Consider the following 18745-nt stretch of genomic DNA (forward strand, 5'->3'; position numbering starts at 1 on the left):
AACCTTCTAAGGAGAAGTCACACTTGCCCCTTTTGTACTAAACAATATATTCTTTTGGGGAATTCCCTGAGACACAAAAGTCATAGAACTATAGGGGACCCTAGAGAACATCTAGTCCTTCATTCAGCCAAGAGGAAACTTAGGGTGAGAAGTCTGTTTATGCTGGATGTTCTCTGGACAAAACTGTCCTCAGGACAATTTTGGCCACTCTAATATGAACATGAACTAAATATACCAAACCCTGTGTGTCATGGGTTCATGCTTCCAGAAACTTCTGAAGAGATTATTCTGTGTGAAAAGCAATTATGGGGGCACCAGAGTGGCTCAGTCAGTTGAGCAGCTGACACTTGATTTTGGCTAAGGTCATGATCTCACGGTTCATGAGATCGAGCCCCACATTGGGCTCTGTGCTGACAGTGTGGAGCCTGCTTGGGATTCCCTCTCTCTCTCTCTCTCTCTCTCTCTCTCTCCCTCTCTCTCTCAAAATAAATGAATTAATTAAAAAAAGAAAAACATTTATGAAATGCATCCTCCTAACAAACACTGAGCTAGGTGATGGTAAGATCAAGATGACTAGGACGGAATCTTTGGCTTCTTGAAGCTTACAATTAAGTAGGTGAAACAGGTAGTAAATACTTAATTTTGATATATGATGGTGGTTGTATGTTATAAGATAGAGATATGCCCAGAGTGCTACAGGAGCTCAACAGCTTGGAGTATCTAGGAAAGTTTCTTGCAGAAAGTAACACTTAAAGTGGAAAGGATTTTCCAGAAAGGGGGAACAGAATGAGCAAAAGATCAGAGATATGAATCAGCATGAACTGAATAATTCATAAGTTACTACAACAAATGTACATGAAACACCCATTAATTGCTAAGTAATGTACTAGGAACTATGCAGGCTATACCTAGCATAGATAATAAATTTGTGGTTTCTATAATCAAGGAGATTATAATCAAATACAATAGGTATGGTGTGCACATGAACAACTAAAACATAAATCAAAATTTCTGTGAGAGCTCTTCAAGCCAAGTGCCATAGGAGCTCAGGGGAGGAATAGATTGTGTTTGACTACGGTGATCTGATCAGGAAGAGGTGTTATTCAGCTAAGCTATGAAGGATGGAAAAGATTGCAACAGGTAGACAGAACGGGGGAGCGGGGCAGAAGATATGTGAGACAGCAGGAAGGACTCAGGAATGAAATAGAGCACTTTAATCTAATTTGGCAGAGAAATGACCTTTTCCTCTGGGCTATAAGTCCTCTTAACATATCTGTTACTGTACTGCTCTACTCTCCACACAGGTTGTGTTCCCCCAAGGTAGGCCTATCTGTGAATACCATGTGTCTAGTGAGCTGGGCCAGCCAAGCCCATCTGGTGCCAGACTTGAATGACCTTATGGGAAAGGATATGTGCTCTGCAAATATATTGGTTTCTCTGCACGTGCAGTATGTTTTAATTTTGCTTTCCTCCCATTTATTTTCCTAGGAAATTTCCTTTTGTAAAGAATGAAGGAAGGAGGCTTATCCACAGCTGAGCCAACAGTTGGGAGAACAGAGTACCAGGGAGGATCCTTCGGTAATGATTCCCCCAACTAAAGAATGGGAGTTGAGGGATAGAACGAGGGTACACAAAAACTGAAACACTTTTCTTCTGAATTTTCTTTGTTTGTCTAGTTGATTTGTTCTTCATGAGTTGGGTGCTCATAGAGACAACACTATTTCTATAAGTAAAACAGCCTGCATTATTATCCATAGGACTTGTTGGAAATGCAGATTTCTGGGCCCCACGTTAGTCCTGCTGTGTTGGAATCACTAGGGATGTGATTCATTTTTTAATTTTAATTTTTTTCTTTTATTAAAAAATACACTTTATTGAGTTACAGCTTGCATGTAATAATATGCACCCACTTTGAAAGCACAGTTCAATGAGTTTTAACAAACATATACACCCATGTAATCAAAATTAACATCATTTAAAAAAGTAACCTCATGCCCCTTTGCAGTCAATTGCTCTTATCCTCAGTCCTGGTCTACCATTCATCTGCTTTTTGCCAAGATAAATTAGTTTTGCCTGTTCTAGAATTTCTTGTAAATGGCAATCATAGAGTATATACTCTTTTGTGTTTGTTTTTGTGTGCTCAGCATAATGCTTTTGAGGTTCATTTATTCTGTTATGGTATCAATAGTGTGTTCCTTTTTATTTACGAGTGGTCTTATGTGGTATGGATAAACCATAATTTATCTATTCACCTGAAAATGGACATTTTGGTTGTTTCTAGGTTTTGGTTATTTTGAATAAAGCTGTCTTTGTGTGAACATATGTTTTATTGGGAGGAAAAATCTAGAATTGGAATTACTGAGTCATATACTAAATATATATCTAACTTAATAAGAAACTCAAATTGTTTTCCAAAGTGGTTGTACTATTTTTTATTTTCACCAGAAATGTATGAGAGTTTCAGGTGTTTTTGCATCCTCACTAACACTTGGTAATTTTAGCCTTTTAAAACTTTATCACTTTGAGTGAGTAGTAGCTTTAAAATGGCTTTAATAGATATTTTTCTGACTAATGCTGTTGGGTATCTTCTCATGTGCTTATTGCCATTTATCTATTTTGTCTGCCTACTGTTTCTATTGAATTGTTTCTCTTATGTATTGAGTTGTAAGAGTTCTTTATATATTCTGGAAAGCAGTCTTAGTCAGATGTATACATTACAAATATTTTCCCTAGTCAGTATCTTCCTTTTAATTTTCTTAACATTGTCTTTTGAAGAACAAAGGTTTTTATTTTGATGAAGAAAAACACTTGAAAAAGAAAAACATTTTCTTTTATACTTAATGTTTTTTGTGTCCTATCTAAATTTTTTTTTGCCTGTCCCAAGGCCAAAAACATGTTCTTCTGTATTCTCTTCTAGAAGTTTTATCATTTTTGCTTTTCAGTTTAGGTCTGTGATCTATTTCAGGTTAATTTTTGTGTTTGCTATGAAGAGTCAAAGTTCATTTCTTCCTTAAATGTTTGATATAATTCATCATTGAAGCCAAACCTGGAGGGTTTTTTGTGAGTAGATTTTTAACTACAAATTCAAGTTCTTTAATAGATACAGGGCCATTCAACCAATAAGTTTCTTTGTGTATCCATTTTGGTAATTTGTGCCTCTGGTAGGGGGAATGGCCACCCAAAGATGTCTCTGTCTTAGTCCCCAAAACCTGTGAATGTGCTACCTTACATGGCAAAAGCAACTTTAAATATGTGATTAAATTAATGATCTTGAAATAGAAAGATTATCCAGGATTATCTGGATGGGTCCAATGTAATCACAAGAGTCTTTGTAATGGGGCTGTGAGAGTGTCAGAAAGGAGATGTGACAACAGAAGCAGATGTCAGAATGGGGCAGATGCTATCTGGGGAGAAGAATCCAGAAAATGCAGGTGGCATATAAAAGCTAGAAAAGGGAGGGAAACAGATTCTTCTCCAGAGCCTCCAGAAAGAATGCAATCACACCAATATCTCGATTTTAGCTAGGTGAAACGCATTTTGGACTTCTGACTTCTGGAACTGTAAGATAATAAATTTGTAAGATAATAAATTTGCTTTAAGTCACTATGTTTGTCATAATCTAACAGCAGCAATAAGAAATGAATACAAGTGTCTTTCAAGAATGTATCAATTTCATTTGAGTTGTCAAACTTGTTGGCACAAAGTTGTTTATAATATGTTCCTATTAGCCTTTTAATGTCTGTTGGCTGTGTAGTGATGGCTCCTGTTTCATTCCTGATATTGATAATTTGGGTATTTTTAAAAGTCAGTCTGGCTAGATATTTATCCATTTTTATATTTTCATATAACCAGTGTTTGGTGTCACTGATTTTTCTTTATTGTTTGTCCATTTGCTATTTCATTGATTTGCTCTCATGTTTCTTTTTTCTTTTTTCTACCTACTTTTGTTTCCATTTACTTTTTCAAAAAATTTTTTTGATGTTTATATTTGAGAGACAGAGACAGAGACAGAGACAGAAATTGAGTGGGGGAGAGGCAGAGAGACAGAGACAGAATCTGAAGCAGGATCCAGGCTCTGATCTGTGAGCTGTGAGTACAGAGCCCAATGTGGGGCTTGAACTCACAAACCATGAGGTCATGACCTTAGCCAATGTCAGACACTTAACCGACTGAGCCACCCAGGCACCCCTCCATTTGCTTTTTTAAAACTAGCTTCTTAAGATGCAAGCTTAGATTATTGACTTTAAGTCTTTCTTCTTTTTCAGTGTAAGTATTTAAAGCTCTAAAGTTCTCACCGGGCACTGTTTTATCTGTATCCTAAATTTTTCTTATTTATTCAGTGCAAAATATTTTTTAAATTTCTCTTCATATCTTCAAATCTTTCTATTATTCATTTCTAATTTAATTCTTTTATGGTCGGAGAACATATCCATAGGAGTTCAATCTTTTAAAATTTATTGAAAATTTTGGAACTTTTATATGGTCTAATTTATGGTCTATTTTGATGAATGTCTGTGTGCAATTGTCTGATAGCCACTCCAGCTTTCTCATTTAAAAAATTCTTTTAAACATTTATTCATTTTTGAGAGACAGAGTGCAAGCAGGGATGGGGCAGAGAGAGAGAGAGAGAAAGAATCCGAAGCAGGCTTTAGGCTCTAAGCCGTCTGCATAGAGCCCGACATGGGGCTCAAATTCATGAGTCGTGAGATCATGATCTGAGCCAAAGTTAGACACTTAACTGACTGAGCCACCCAGGCGCCCCACAGCTTTCTCATTATTAATGTTTGCATGTGTGGTGGGCAGAAAAATTGCTTCCAAAAATGTCCATATACTGTCCCAGGAACCTGTGATTATGTTACCCTACATGACAAAAGAGATTTTGCAGATGCCATTAAAATTAAGGACCCTGAGATCAAGGAGATTGTCCTGGATTTTGCTCTGGGCACACCTGTGCCCAACATAACCACATGATTCCTTAAAGGCAGAAAATCATTTGTGGTTGTAGTCACAGGGAGATATGACTACAAAAGAATGGTCAGGGTAGTGTGATGTGAGAAGGACTAGACCTGCTTTGCTTGCTTTGAAGATGGAGGAAGGGATCATAAGCTAAGGACTATGAGTAGTCTCCAGAAAATGGAAAAGGCAAGCTAACTGATTCTCTCCTTGAGTTTTCAAAAAGGAATGCAGCCTTGCTGACACCTTCATTTTAGCCTAGTAAGACCCATGTTAAATTTCTAACTTACAGAACTGTAAGATAATAAATTTGGACGGCCACAGAAACACAATACAGCATGTTACATCCCTCCCCCACCATTCTTTTAATTTTATTCTATCTATATCTTCAAATTTAAAGTATTTTTTCTTATACATAACATGTATTTGGACTGGCTTTTTAAAAATCCAGCCTGACAATCTGTTTTTTAATTGGCATGCTTAGATCATTTGCATTTAATTTAATTATCAATATGGTTAGATTTATATCTACTGTATTGCTATTTTATTATGTGTTTCTTTTGTTCTTAGTTCTTTTTCATCTTTTTCCTGCCTTCATTTAGCTTGCATATTTTCTGGTACTCCATTTCATCTCTACTAGTGGCTTGTTGACACTACCTGCTCATTTATTTATTTAGTCATTGCTCTAGAGTTTACAATATTTGTTGTTTAAATTCCCATGATGTACTGATCTCACGGTCCGTGAGTTCGAGCCCCGCGTCGGGCTCTGTGCTGACAGCTCAGAGCCTGGAGCCTGTTTCAGATTCTGTGTCTCCCTCTCTCTCTGCCCCTCCCCTGTTCATGCTCTGTCTCTCTCTGTCTCAAAAATAAATAAGCGTTAAAAAAAAATTTAAAAAATAAATTCCCATTATGTCCAAATATTGTATTTCACATATAATGTAAAAACATTACAACAGTTTGTTTCTATTTCTCTCACCCTCTGTGCTACTATTGTCATAGATTTACTTCTATATTTATTATAAATTCCACAATACGCTGCTATCATTTTTACCATAAGTCAATTATCTTTAAAAAACTTTTTAAAATTTTAATATCTTTTTAATTTACTCATACATATGCCATTTTGGCCACTTGTATTTCTTTATAGATTCAAGTTTCCATTTGGTATCGTTATCCTTCCATCTCAAGAACTTTAACATATTGTATAGTTGTATAGTCAGGTCTGTTGGTGACACATGCTGTTATGTTGCTGTGTTTTTGTTTTTGTTTTTGTTTTTGTTTTTGTTTTTGTTTTTTGCCAGGCAAATTATTTATGTCTCCTCAATTGTTGAAAATTTCTTTTTCATGGATATAGAATTTTTGACTTTGATTTTTTTTCCAACACTTTAAAGATTATTGTTCCAGTGTCTTTTGGCTTACATTTTGTGGTAAGAAGTCAGTGATCATTCTTTTTGTGTTTTTTAAGTTTACTTATTTTTGAGGGATAGAGACAAAGCATGGGGAAGGGAGAGGCAGAGAGAGGGAGACACAGAATCCAAAGCAGGCCCCAGGCTCCATGCTGTCGGCACAGAGCCTGACACAGGGCTCAGACTCACAAACTGTGAGATCATGACTGGAGCCTTCAAGTCGGAGGCTTAACCAACTGAGCCACCCAGGCACTCCAGGGATCATTGGATATGATGATCATTGTTATCATCTAATCATTGTTATTATCTAATCATTTTATAATCTAATATGAGGAAAAGAAAAATCAGTAGAAACAACATGTGAAATGAAAGACAGGTGAAATTAGCAAAGATTTAAAAATAGCTGTCATAAATATGTGTAAGTATTTAAAGAAATACAATGAATACAATGAGGAGGGAAGTGAGAAATATAAAAAAATAAGTGGAACTTCTAGAGGTAAAAATACAATATTTGAAATGAAGGTTTTACTCGGGGGGCATTAACAGTTTCTTAAAATCAATAAACTTAAAGATATAGCAGCAAAAACTATCTAACTTGATCAATATTGATCCACAGATCAGTGGGCCTCAGTTTTTTGTGTGTGTTTTTTCTGTCTGTGCTTCAGTTTAGATAGCTTCACTTCTAGAAGTTTCATTTGGCTCTTTTTTATATATTCCATTTCTCATCCCATTATGTTTATGTTTTCTTCTAGTTTGAAGTCTTATTTTTCTGCCTCTTCACATATCTAGTGATTTTTTTCATTCTAAGCTGGATGGTTTGAATGTGAGTTTATTGAGTGCTGAATTTTGTTGTTTTCCTTTAAACAGTGTTGGACTTTGTTTTTGCAGGTAGTTGTTACTTGTGGACCCACTCAATCCTCTCAAAACTTGTTTTAAGCTTTATATAAGGCAAGTCTAAGAGTAATCATTACTCTTGTCTAATTTATCCTTACTACTATGATGTGATCATTCTATCAACTGACTGAACAGCATCAAAGTATTTGCAGTCTGGCTGTTCAGAACTCTAATCTTTTCCAGTCTGTCCGTGCCCTGAAATTATTCACCTTAAACCCCCATAGTCATTAATTACTCAGTCACATAGAGTTTCACTCTGTGTATGTATGGCTTAGCAGACTCAAGAAGGCTATCTGCAGATTCCTGGAGCTCTTTCTTTATGTAATTCTCTCTTCTCTAGTACTCTGCCCTATAGATTCCAGCCACCCCAGCCTCCTCCACTCTCTGTGTCCTCAACTCAGAGAGACCATCATGTCCTGCTTTGGCTCCCTCTCCCTGTCCTACAATCTTGAAAGTTTCTCTAGGCAGTGAGCCAAGATGATTGTAGGGCTCACCTAGTTTGTTTTCCTTGTCTCAAGAATCATAATCCTGTGCTGATAGTTTTCCAATGTCTGGAAATTGGATTTCAAATATATGTTTATATTGGAATATAACAATTTTCTAATTATTGAGAGTAGGAGGGCGAGTGCAGTCCTAATTTTTGGCTTCTGTCCTTAAATAACTGGCCAGAAAAAAATTTTTTAACTGGCCAGAAGCCAAAAAACTACATTTTTAACAAGTACTCAGGTGATTCTGTTGTACTCTAAATGTGGAGGACTCCTGGACTAGAGGGAAATAAAAGTAATGCCTTACTTTTGTGTGGCACTTTCCAGGTTGCAAGACCTCTTCATATGCATTATCATTTGATCCTCACATCTACCCTCTGAGGAATGCAGGGTCAGGATTATGATTCCCCTCTTAGGACACAAAATTTGAGGCCCAAGGATGCTGTGACTTTTCTGAAGCAGGATGGTTGTTAGATGGGACAGCTGCAGCTGGAACTTTGTCTTCAGACCCTAATGCACAGACTCATCTCTCATACATTGTGAGAAGTGAGGAACCTTGGATGAGACAGGCCTAAGAGTGAGCTTGGGATTACCCTTCCCTGAGCCATGCCATGTGTTTTCTGTCCAGTGCTCAGACTGTTCTTTCTCTGCCACTGCATTCTAGACTATCTTCCAGCATTATGTTCCGTCACTTCCAGGTAGGTTCCAGTCAAACTGGACCATTTACTCCTCCCCAAATCCAATAACACTCTTCTTTCTTGTACTTTCTACTCTGGCTAACGTGGCTTCCTCACCCTGAATCCCTGCATATCTAAATCCTGTCCCACCAAGTCTCAGTAAAAATGCCATTTACACCATGAGTATCTTCCGTTTCCTCTTCTTTCTTTAGATTCTCAAAACACCTTATTATGTGTCTCTTTCTGGCATTCACTGCTCTGTTATATAGCTATCTGTATAGGTGTCTTCTCCTCCTGGACTGCAATCTTGTGGAGGGCAAAAATTAGTGCCTTATAAATCTGAACACCCACCCCACATCTGCACTAATCCCAGGGCCTAGAGCACAATGGATGTTCAAATAATATGTTTAATGAATGAAGAAGTGCAGTTGGGGAGAAGATAATGACCAATTATGCTTACTTGTAGGGAAGAATTCCTAAAAGAGATGTCTCTCCTTTGAAATGACATTGTGGGACCTTGGTTAAATTGTGTGTTGTGCGTGTACTTGTCTACATGTATACGTAAACAACAATAAAAACGTATAAAAACAGACTGTAGAACAAAGTCATTTCTAGATTTCCTCTTAACTTTGACATATACATTTGTAAAGTCCTAATTCTAGGGCAGTTTTATGGGAGCAGAAGGGATATTTATGAGGTCTTTGATGATCAATGTCTCATTGCAGGAATAGCAAGGCATTTGGTTTTTCTGGTTCAGGGTACCTCTCTCCTTCCCCACCTACCTGACAAGAACAGAGGGTGTTGCCATGGCTGGTGACAAATCCTCTCCTATCAGCACAGAAGGCCCACAGATTTCACACCTCACTCTGACTGGACAATTCTCCAGATGGGCAGGTGGGGCTGGGGGGCTGGGGTCGAAAGTGGCAGTATTGCTCTTGTCCAGAAGATTTGATGGATTATTAACAACTGGACAGGGCACTCAGGATCATTTCATCCAACCCTCTGCCTCCGGGCAGAAGAGCAACTAAGCCCCACAGACAAGAAGTTCTCCTGGCTCACATATATTTCTTATGTATTCTGTTGCCAGGGATAGAAATACATTAGGCTATCAGCCTACAGGGAAGTAAAGTAAATATGGTCTCTCCTTATAACCTTTTGGATCTGTTTTCACAGGTGTTGCCTTATTGTTGTATGATAATAGTGATGATAATTCTAGCCAACATTTGTACTTCACTTTATGCTTTTAAGTATCTCTGGGCCTTGGTTTCCTCAACTATAAAGTGGAAATAATAACCAAATGTGTATCATAGGTTATTTTAAGGATAAGTAAACAGTGCATGTGCTGTGCAATAACACATATTCATTTTATTTGATTGACAATGAGTGGTGAGCAAGATATGCATGTTTTTCAGATGTGGCAAACAAGGCTTAGAGAGGGTGGGTAGTTTTCTTGAAGTTACACAGCCAGTCAAGGCAGAAGCACGACTAGAACCCAAGTCTCCCATTCTAAGCTCCTACCCCTTTTCCTTTGCACCACATATTAGGACATCCAACGTGGAGACAATACTTTGGGGGAGTGTTGATCAGCAATGACCTTATGCTGTATGTGTGATTAAATGAAATAAAGCATGTGAAGCACTTAGAACAATGTCTGGCACAGAGCATGTGTCCAATAAAAATCAGCTTTATTACTAAGTAATTAACGCTATATTATGTATAAAGTACTTTCACAGATACACGATCTCATTTAGTCCGCACAATATGCCTATGGAATATTTTTATTAACCCGATTTTACAGGAAAGGGAACAGGGGCACAAAGAAATAGTGACTTTCCCAAGGCTAGTAAATAACAGAGCCAGAAATCCTCCTTCAGACAAAGCTGTTCTGGTTTTTTTTTCAGCCAGGGCTTCCTTTAAATGCAGCCTGAGAGGTGACTTTTTCCACATCTCACATAGCAAAGATCAGTTGAGGAGATGCCGTTCATGGTGCAGGCCTCAGAAGAAGTCTCTGAGGCCTTCTTGCTATCAGCCTTTGGGCTAGGGAAGCCCTATTCATCCCTAGTTGCCCACCTGATGGATTATGCTAGTCCTGCCAGGTCCTGAGACATTGTGGAGGCCTCCCAAGATTTCTGGCTTGAACAGACCCCTCATACCCTGCTCTCCCAAGATACCATTTTCTTGGGGCTTCTCTGGATTTAAGAATGAAATAGAGTCATGGAAAAAAACATAGGTTCTGGAAAAGGCAGATGTGGGTTTGAACTCTCATTCTTCCTTTTCCAATCAATGTGACCTTGGGGAAGTTATCTAACTGGTCTGAATCTCTATGCAATGGGTATCATGGGGTTGTTGTAGTAGGACAATATCAGGGACAGAGTAAATGCTTAATAGTTTTTAGCATTTAGGAGTAGCCCCTGGAGTCAGAAAACTGATTTTACCCCTCTGGTCATGGCACATGTGTGAGTCACTCTCTCTGAGCTTCCCATCGTCATCTGTGAAATGGGTCAATGTTGGTATTCCCTGAGCTCATGACTATGAATGCTCTTATGAACTGAAAAGTAGTGAACAAATTGCTAGGGCAGTAAACCAAATGGAATCCGTGGGCTCAGCAGAAGGTAGGAACACCCCTCCCTTATTGTTCCCTATCTCTAGCCCCAGTAAATGGACTGTCTTAAATTTGGAGAAGGTCACAGCCTCTATGACAAGCACATTGAGACAATCCAGAAAGACCTACAGTGAGAAGGGCATAGAAATAATTTTCCTCCTTCTTTGAGGGGGACTTTTGTGGAGTGTCACTGAAAATACTTGAGGGGCACATAGGTGGTTCAGTTGGTTAAGCATCTGACTTCAGCTCACATCATGATCTCATGGTTCATGGATTCAAGCCCTGCAATGGGCTTTATGCTGACAGCTCAGAGCCTGGAAGCTGCTTCAGATCCCCTGTCCCCCTTTCTCTCTGCTCCTCCCCCACTTGTGTGCTCGCTCTCACTCTCACTCTCTCAAAATAAATAAATGAACTTAAAAAAAGAGAGAGAATACTTGAGAAAGCTTCGAGTTGGAGCTGCAGGTCTAGAATCCTGGTTACTGGTTTTAATCTGTTCTCTCTGCTCCTGATAAGCTTCCAGAGCTGGGGCCAAGGTGTGCCATTCTCTGGACCTCAGGAGTCCCACAGTAGAGTGAGGAGGTGGAGGTTGAGTCACTGGATCTAGGAGAAAGGACCTGGGAGCTCACCTACTCTAGCACACCCTTACACCCAAATGCAAGCATCCCCACCACATCATTCCTGATCACCAGTCTCTGCCCAAATTTTCCCACAACAGAGTCTCTGCATCACAAGATGGTTATCTAATTTTAGGATGGCAAAATGGCTAGGAAGATATTTCTTCTATTGAGCTGTGACATGCTTTCCTTTCCCTTTCTCCCACTGGTCTGAGTTCAGCCCTCTGAAGTTTCACTATACAAGTCAATCCCTAAACCCCTTCCAGCTCTATTTTCCCTGGAGAACAGGGGAGATAAGAAAGAAGGAAGGAGGGGGGAAGCCAGATCCAAACTGCCTGAGCTTTCTTACATAGCCTCTGTCTACACACAAGCTGTGGGTGTCACGTTTGACAAATTGTTTTAAAATATTCTCTGTTTCTGATTGCTGCCAACTCTTTCTCACCCCCAACCCACAGAAATTGCTCTAAGAATGACCCAGGAAGTGGGAAGCACCCCACCCTTTAGGGCTTCTCCAGTTTGAATGGTGATGTTCAGTAGTTTTCAAATTTTTATTATTTTTTAAATAATTTTTTCAGCAGAATCCTTTTTATCATATAAACTCTTACACAGAAATCAGATGAATGGGTGGATGGATTGATAGATGGATGGATGGATGCATTGGCGGATTGGTGGGTGGATGGATGGGCAGGTAGATAAAACGGGAAGAGTGTGGTTAAGTAAGTATACTCTAGGGCCAGGATTCAAATCCCTGCTCTGTCATTTACTAGCTATGTGACCCTGAGCAAGTCATTTAATTTAGATCCTCAGTTTCCTTATCTGAAAATGGGTAAAATCCATCTTATAGGAATATTGTGATGACTAAATGAGTTAATGCACGTAAGGCACTTAACACCTGGGGCCATAAGTACTCAGTAAGTGTCTGCCATTATTTTTGTTGCTGTCATTGTTGTTGTTGTTGTTGTTGTTACCACTGACTGAAGTTGGGGAGACTCTCCCTTCTCCTAACCAGTGAAATTTTTGAGACATTGCAGGTACTGGGAACTGCTTGTAGGTAACTTATCTAGTTCATTTTCTCATTGGACAGAGGAGAAAACAAGGCCCAGGAAGGAAATATCAGTTGCTTAATGTCACACAACCGAGTGTGTAGAGTAAAGCCAGATCTGGAGCTGAAGTCTTCTACCTCTTGGCCTTTACAGTTCTCAGAGATCTTCCTTCATAGCCCAAACTGTGGACCAGAAGTCAAGGCCAGAGACAATTTGAGCATCCCCCAGCAGCCTGTGAGTCTAACCTTGGCTGAGCTTCTGTGCTCCCCATCCCCTCCAGGATGGGTCTGAGAGGTCCCCTGCTAATGAAGGAGCATCTTCAGCTCTCTCTCTTGGAGCCAGGGTGGAGGCTGAAAGGGAGGGGAGGAAGTGGATGAAGGCAGTGAGCTGTGAAGCTTAATTCACACTTAGGCCATGTCATAAGAGCACAGGCTACAAGATGTTACATGCTGTATGTGCAAAGTGCAGTGATTAATTGACAGGCGAGACTTGTCAGGCTTTCTCTGCCCCCTCACTCCCTTTTCTCTTATTCCACTTGAAATATTAGAGGAAGTGTCTCTCCCCAAGACAGGGAATTCCAGGCAGTGGTGCCCATCTGAAGTTTGCCTTGACTCTCCAAGGTAGTAGAAGAGGGAGGTCCTTAATTTTTATCAAAACCAAAGGAACTGTCTCTTGTATCAGGTGACAACCCTTCATTCATTCATGTGATGCGTATTTATTGACACTATGTATGTATGTTAGGAAGGGCCACCTTCATTAGAGTGTGATCTGTGCAGCCACGGGGTCCTGTGCTTGAGACTTGCACTAAGTATGATGCTCTGCTGTCCCCATCCTGAAGTCATTAATGAGAACAACTTGAAATTTATGTTTTCTAACTGAAGTCCAGTGGGACAATGGAGCATGCACATAGACAGAGGACATGTATGAATGTCTGCCATTCCTTGCCACCCCATTCCCATTCAGCCTTTTCAGTGCCCCGGAAGCCCAGAATTCTGGTGAACCCACGCTATGGGCAGAGCACAAGGAAGGGATGTCCATGACTGATGAGCAGGGACACCCAAAAACCTGAGAGGCCATGCTTTCCATTCAAACCAGAACTTACACTGTACACAGAAAGAAAGCAATGACATTTGAGGATACACGAATGACCAAGGGAGCCTCTGATACCCTTTCCAACTGTTGTTACATCCCTATATTAGCCCATACTTAGGCTAAAAATGGTTACATACAAGGAGGGGATGACCTATAGCTCTTTTTCCTTTCAGACCTGACTTACTCATCAACAACTCAAAGGTAGAGCATGCGGGTAGAATGTGAGTGTGTCAAAAAGTGAAATAAAAACATTGGAGTTTATTTTGTGCAGCATTTCCATTGTTCTGTAAGAATGAAATTCATACACATGCACAAGCTACGAAATGTGAATCATATAATTTTGGTGATTTCAAATATGAGTTAAATGCTCATATTTCCATTTAAAATTTACATTATATAATATAAAGATAAATGGTAATATTATGATAATAGCTTAAATTATTTTCTTTTATTTTTTTTTAATTTTAATGTTTATTTTGAGAGATAAAGAGAGCAAGCAGGGAGGGGCAGAGAGAGATAGAGAGAGAGAGAGAGAGAGAGAGAGAGAGAGAATCCCAAGCAGGCTCCATGCTGTCAGCACAGAGCCCCATGCAGGGCTCAAACTCACAAACTGTGAGATCATGACCTAAGCCAAAATCAAGAGTCAAGCACTTAACTGACTGAGCCACCCAAGTGCCCCAATAATTTAAATTATTATTAAACTTAAAATGACATTAACTAGAAAGTTAAAATGTCATATATATTTATAAGCTGTCATATATATTTATAAGCTAAGAAAATTATAGTGTTCTCTAAGGGCATATAGTAGTAGGACTTCATCTAGCCTCAGAATTAGGGGACACTTCTCTGAGGAAGTGATGTCTGAACTGAAGAATAAGCAGGTGTTAGTGAGGTGAAGAAAAGGAAAGAGTGTTCCAGACAGAGGGGACAGAATGTGCAAAGGCCCTGAGATAGGAGAAAGCCTGGCATAGTAGCTAAAAGAAAACCTACAAATCACATTAAAGAATTTATCTTTATCCTAGAAATTATGGGAAGGCATTAAGAATCTAAACATGAGAGTAATGTGATCAAATCTGTGTTTTAAAAAGGTCTGACACTAAGTGTCATATGTTAGAACAGCCTGAATAGAGGAAGACTCCTTAGAAAGGAGGCTCTTGCTGTAACTGGGTAAGAGATGGTGGCATAGACTGTAGTGGGGATAGAGAGATTGAATGTGCTAAGAGATAGGCAGAAAGAAAAGAGACAGAGCTGTTGGGGTCCGGAGAATAGAGGAGGAGAGATATCAGGAATGACCCCTAAGTGTCTGGTCTGTGCCACTGTGTGGAAAGTGAGGCTATTTCTAAAAGATGTTTCAGTTGGGGGACCAAGGCTGGAGAGTGAAGAAAGAGTAGGGGAGAAGGTCCTGAGTTTAGCTTTTTGTTCAGCAGAGTCTCTTTGAAACATCTAAGCAGAAGCATCAAGAATACCCTGGGCATATCTATCCAGAGCCCAGAAGTGCGTTTGGACAGAAGCAAACTGGCTAATAAAAAATTTCAGCCATGCAAAAGGCTAGAATAGGCACTTTACAAAACAGACTATCCAGACAGCTGGAAAGTACATAGAAAGTACTCGGTATTAGGGCACCTTTTTGGCTCAGTCGGCAAAGCATCCGACTCTTAATTTCAGGGTTGTGAGTTCAAGCCTTGTGTTGGGCTCTGTGCTGGGTGTGAAGCCTATTTAAAGAAAACAAAAGTGCTCGGTATCATTAGTCATTAAGGAAATGCAAAATGAAGACCACAGTGAGAGGCCATTTCACTACAAGGGCCAAAACTTTAAGAAATTGACAAAACAAAATGTTAGTCAGGATGTGGAATGACCAGAGCTCTGGTACGTTATTGGCAGACATGTAAAATTGTACGACCATCTTGGAAAACAGTAAGGCAGTTTCTTCAAAAGTTAAACAGACAACCCAGCAATTGCACTCCTTGATATTTACCCAAGAGAAATAAAACATTTGTCCTCACAAAGACTTGAAAAATAATGTTCATCGCAGCTTTATTCATAACAGCCCAAAATGGAAACAACTCAAATGTGCAGCGATTGATGGATGAACAAATCGTGCTATATCCATAAATACTGATTTTAAGAAAAAGAAACAACTACAGGTACCTGTAACAACGTGGATGGATGTCAAAAATATTAAGCTTAGTGAAAGATGTAACAGAGTGCATACATATAATTCAATCTACGTGACATTCTAGAACAGGCAAAAATTATCGTTAGTGATGGACATCAGGTCAGTGGTATGGGAGGCGGAGCGGGGTGGACTGACTGCCATGTGGTAGGAGGGCACAGATTTGGAAGTGGATGAGACTGCTCTATATCTTGATTGTGGTGGTGGTTACTTGACCACATGCATGTGTCAGAACTCAGAACTGGACACTGAAAACGGGAGAGCTTTACTTACGTTAATTATGCTTTAGTAAAAAAAAAAAAATTTTTTTAATTGAAGTCACAAGTATTGATAAGATTCACTAAGTGAAGAGGATAGAGAGAGAAAAAGAGAACCTGCGGCCACTAACCTTATCAACGGGTAAGAGGTATGGTCAACCCCATCTTAACTATGAGGAAAACGGGGCTCAGAGAAGTGAAGTGACTTCCCCAAGATCACACAGCTACTAAGTAGTAAAACTGAGGCCTGGAGCCAAGCTATCTGGTATTAAGGAACATGTTCTTTTCAGTCTGCCCCATCCAGAGTCCTGGGTCAGGGGCTGAGCATAATGACAGCCCAGAGAATAGGACCCCAAGTCCTATTCTTTGAGGAAGACAGGCAGCAGTCGGAGGGCTGGGCCTGGATCTGAAAAACCATGTGGAAGAATGGAGAAGATTGCACACGCAGGTGGAGGGGATGGGGATCACCGTGAGGATGGCCTTCTGCCATATTCTCTCCGTCAGTCGTCACTGCGTCCAAGGGAAGCCCTAGCAAGATGACAGGCCGGGGTTGGGGGTTCTTCCTGGGCCGGCCGCACACCCAGAAGCCACCGTGAGATCTGCTCCAGGAGAACGATCGTCTCCTGCCCTCATCCTCCAGGGATTTCAACATGGCCACAGACAGCACTTCACACTTTCCAACTCCAGAAGCATGTGCTGAGGACAACTACATTCAAAGCTCTTTCCTGGGGCTCATTGATCAGTCCCAGCCCTGGTGATGTGCTCTCTCCTGGACAGTGACCATGGCCACATGATGGCTCACTCTGCCTCCTATCCCGCCCTTGCTCACCACTCCCCATACCACCACCAGAGGGGGTTCCCAAAGGAAGTTGTGTCACTACCTTCTTACAAAATTTTCAATGGTTTCCCATTGCCTCGGCGGTACTTTGCAAAACTCGGGCAGTAGTGGGTCATGAAATCAATGTAATGGGTCATTTAAAAATATGAAATCAAAGGGGTGCCTGGGTGGCTCAGTCAGTTAAGCATCTGACTCTTGGTTTCAGGTCAGGTCATGATCTCACAGTTTGGGAGATCGAGCCCTGTGTCAGGCTTTACACTGAAAGCATGGAGTCTGCTTGGGATTCTCTCTCTCCCTCTTTCTCTGCCTCTTCCCCACTCGCACACTCTCTCTCTCTCTCAAAATAAATAAATAAACGTAAAAAAAAAAAGAAAGTAAATAGAACAGAAAAGAAAGTAGAGTATATAACATGTGCTAAGGTTAGATACTATCTCTTGAAATTTCTGATTCAGTTAGGTCTATCTATACATAGATGTATATATTTATGTACTGACCAGAGATATAACATGGATTTCTTGCTGTGGATTACAATCAAAAGGTCTAAAAGCTTAAAAAATATTGGTACGATGGGACAGCAATTACCTTTCCTGTCTCTCACTATGTGTATAGGTTCCCATATCCTATATTCTACCCAAACCAGGACATTCCTCCAAACACTATCCCTCTTCATGCTTACATAGCTTGGCTCACATCCCTTCCTCGATCTTTGTCTTTCCATCCCTCCCTTTGCCTATTGTGATTCTGTTTGACAAAACACCTCTGAAATACTCACCCTTCTCCCCAATCAGGGCTCATCACATATTCCTCTGTTCCCATAGTACATTTTCCTACACCTCTCTTTAGCGTTTTTCATTCTGCTTCAATAAAGCTTAATTCAAATGTCAGTTTCTCCCAATTGCCTTGAGTTTTGAGCGCATATCTAATCCATCTTTGTTTTCCTCTGCAACTAACATAGTGTCTGGCACATTGAAATTGCTAGGGAAATGCTTATTTGATTGAACTGAATCCTCAAAAAACCCACTGAGGTGGGTTATTATTTCTATTTTGCACATAAAGAAAGTGGGGCTCCGAGAAGTTAGGTGACTTTCTCAAAGTCACACAGCTCGATTAGGAGAGGAACAGGTTCATCGATTTTCCCACAATGCAGTCCTGACCTCTGGCTGTGACTGGTCTCTGAAGTGTAGACCCCAGTGCAGATGCCTCCGTCACTGACCTGGCTGGGAAGAAGTCGGAGCAAAGCATTCCCCATGCACAGGAATTACTTCAGTCCATTACTTCAGTCCATGTACACACATTCTCCACAGATTGACTGAAGCTCCCCGTAGACCACAACCAGCTCTGGGGTCTGGAGAGGGGTGTGCTGCCTCACAGAGACTGGGCTTGGAGGAGGCTGAGAAAGGCAGGAAGAGGGGCAGCAGAGGGAGCAGAAGGGAGGGACTGAGAAACCCAAGAGAAGAAGATAAAGAAGAGAGGAAACAAGAGAGAAGGAGGGACAGAGAGTCAAAGAGGAAGTCAGGCAGAAGGAGGAAGGAAGAGGAGAGAAGGAAGTGGAGAGGAAGATGGACAGAGGAAGGCCTGTGGAGGGCCCTGTGGTTTCCCCAGTTGCCTGCCTGTCTGGCCAGCTCCCAGAGGGCCCTGTTCCTCTGTGGGTCAGGGCTTCTTGCCTTTTCGTGTGTCTACATGGGGCTTCTAGCATCCGGCAAATGCAGCG

The 18745-nt window shown here is 40.4% G+C and overlaps 1 protein-coding gene across 1 annotated transcript in view; it reads left to right on the forward strand.

Annotated features, from left to right (window-relative positions):
• WASHC1 (WASH complex subunit 1) overlaps positions 1-18745 on the forward strand; it is a 51918-nt gene that overhangs the window by 788 nt on the left and 32385 nt on the right. The window lies entirely within an intron of this gene.

The sequence above is a fragment of the Acinonyx jubatus genome, chromosome B4, assembly GCF_027475565.1.
Source record: "Acinonyx jubatus isolate Ajub_Pintada_27869175 chromosome B4, VMU_Ajub_asm_v1.0, whole genome shotgun sequence".
NCBI classification, from domain to species: domain Eukaryota; kingdom Metazoa; phylum Chordata; class Mammalia; order Carnivora; family Felidae; genus Acinonyx; species Acinonyx jubatus.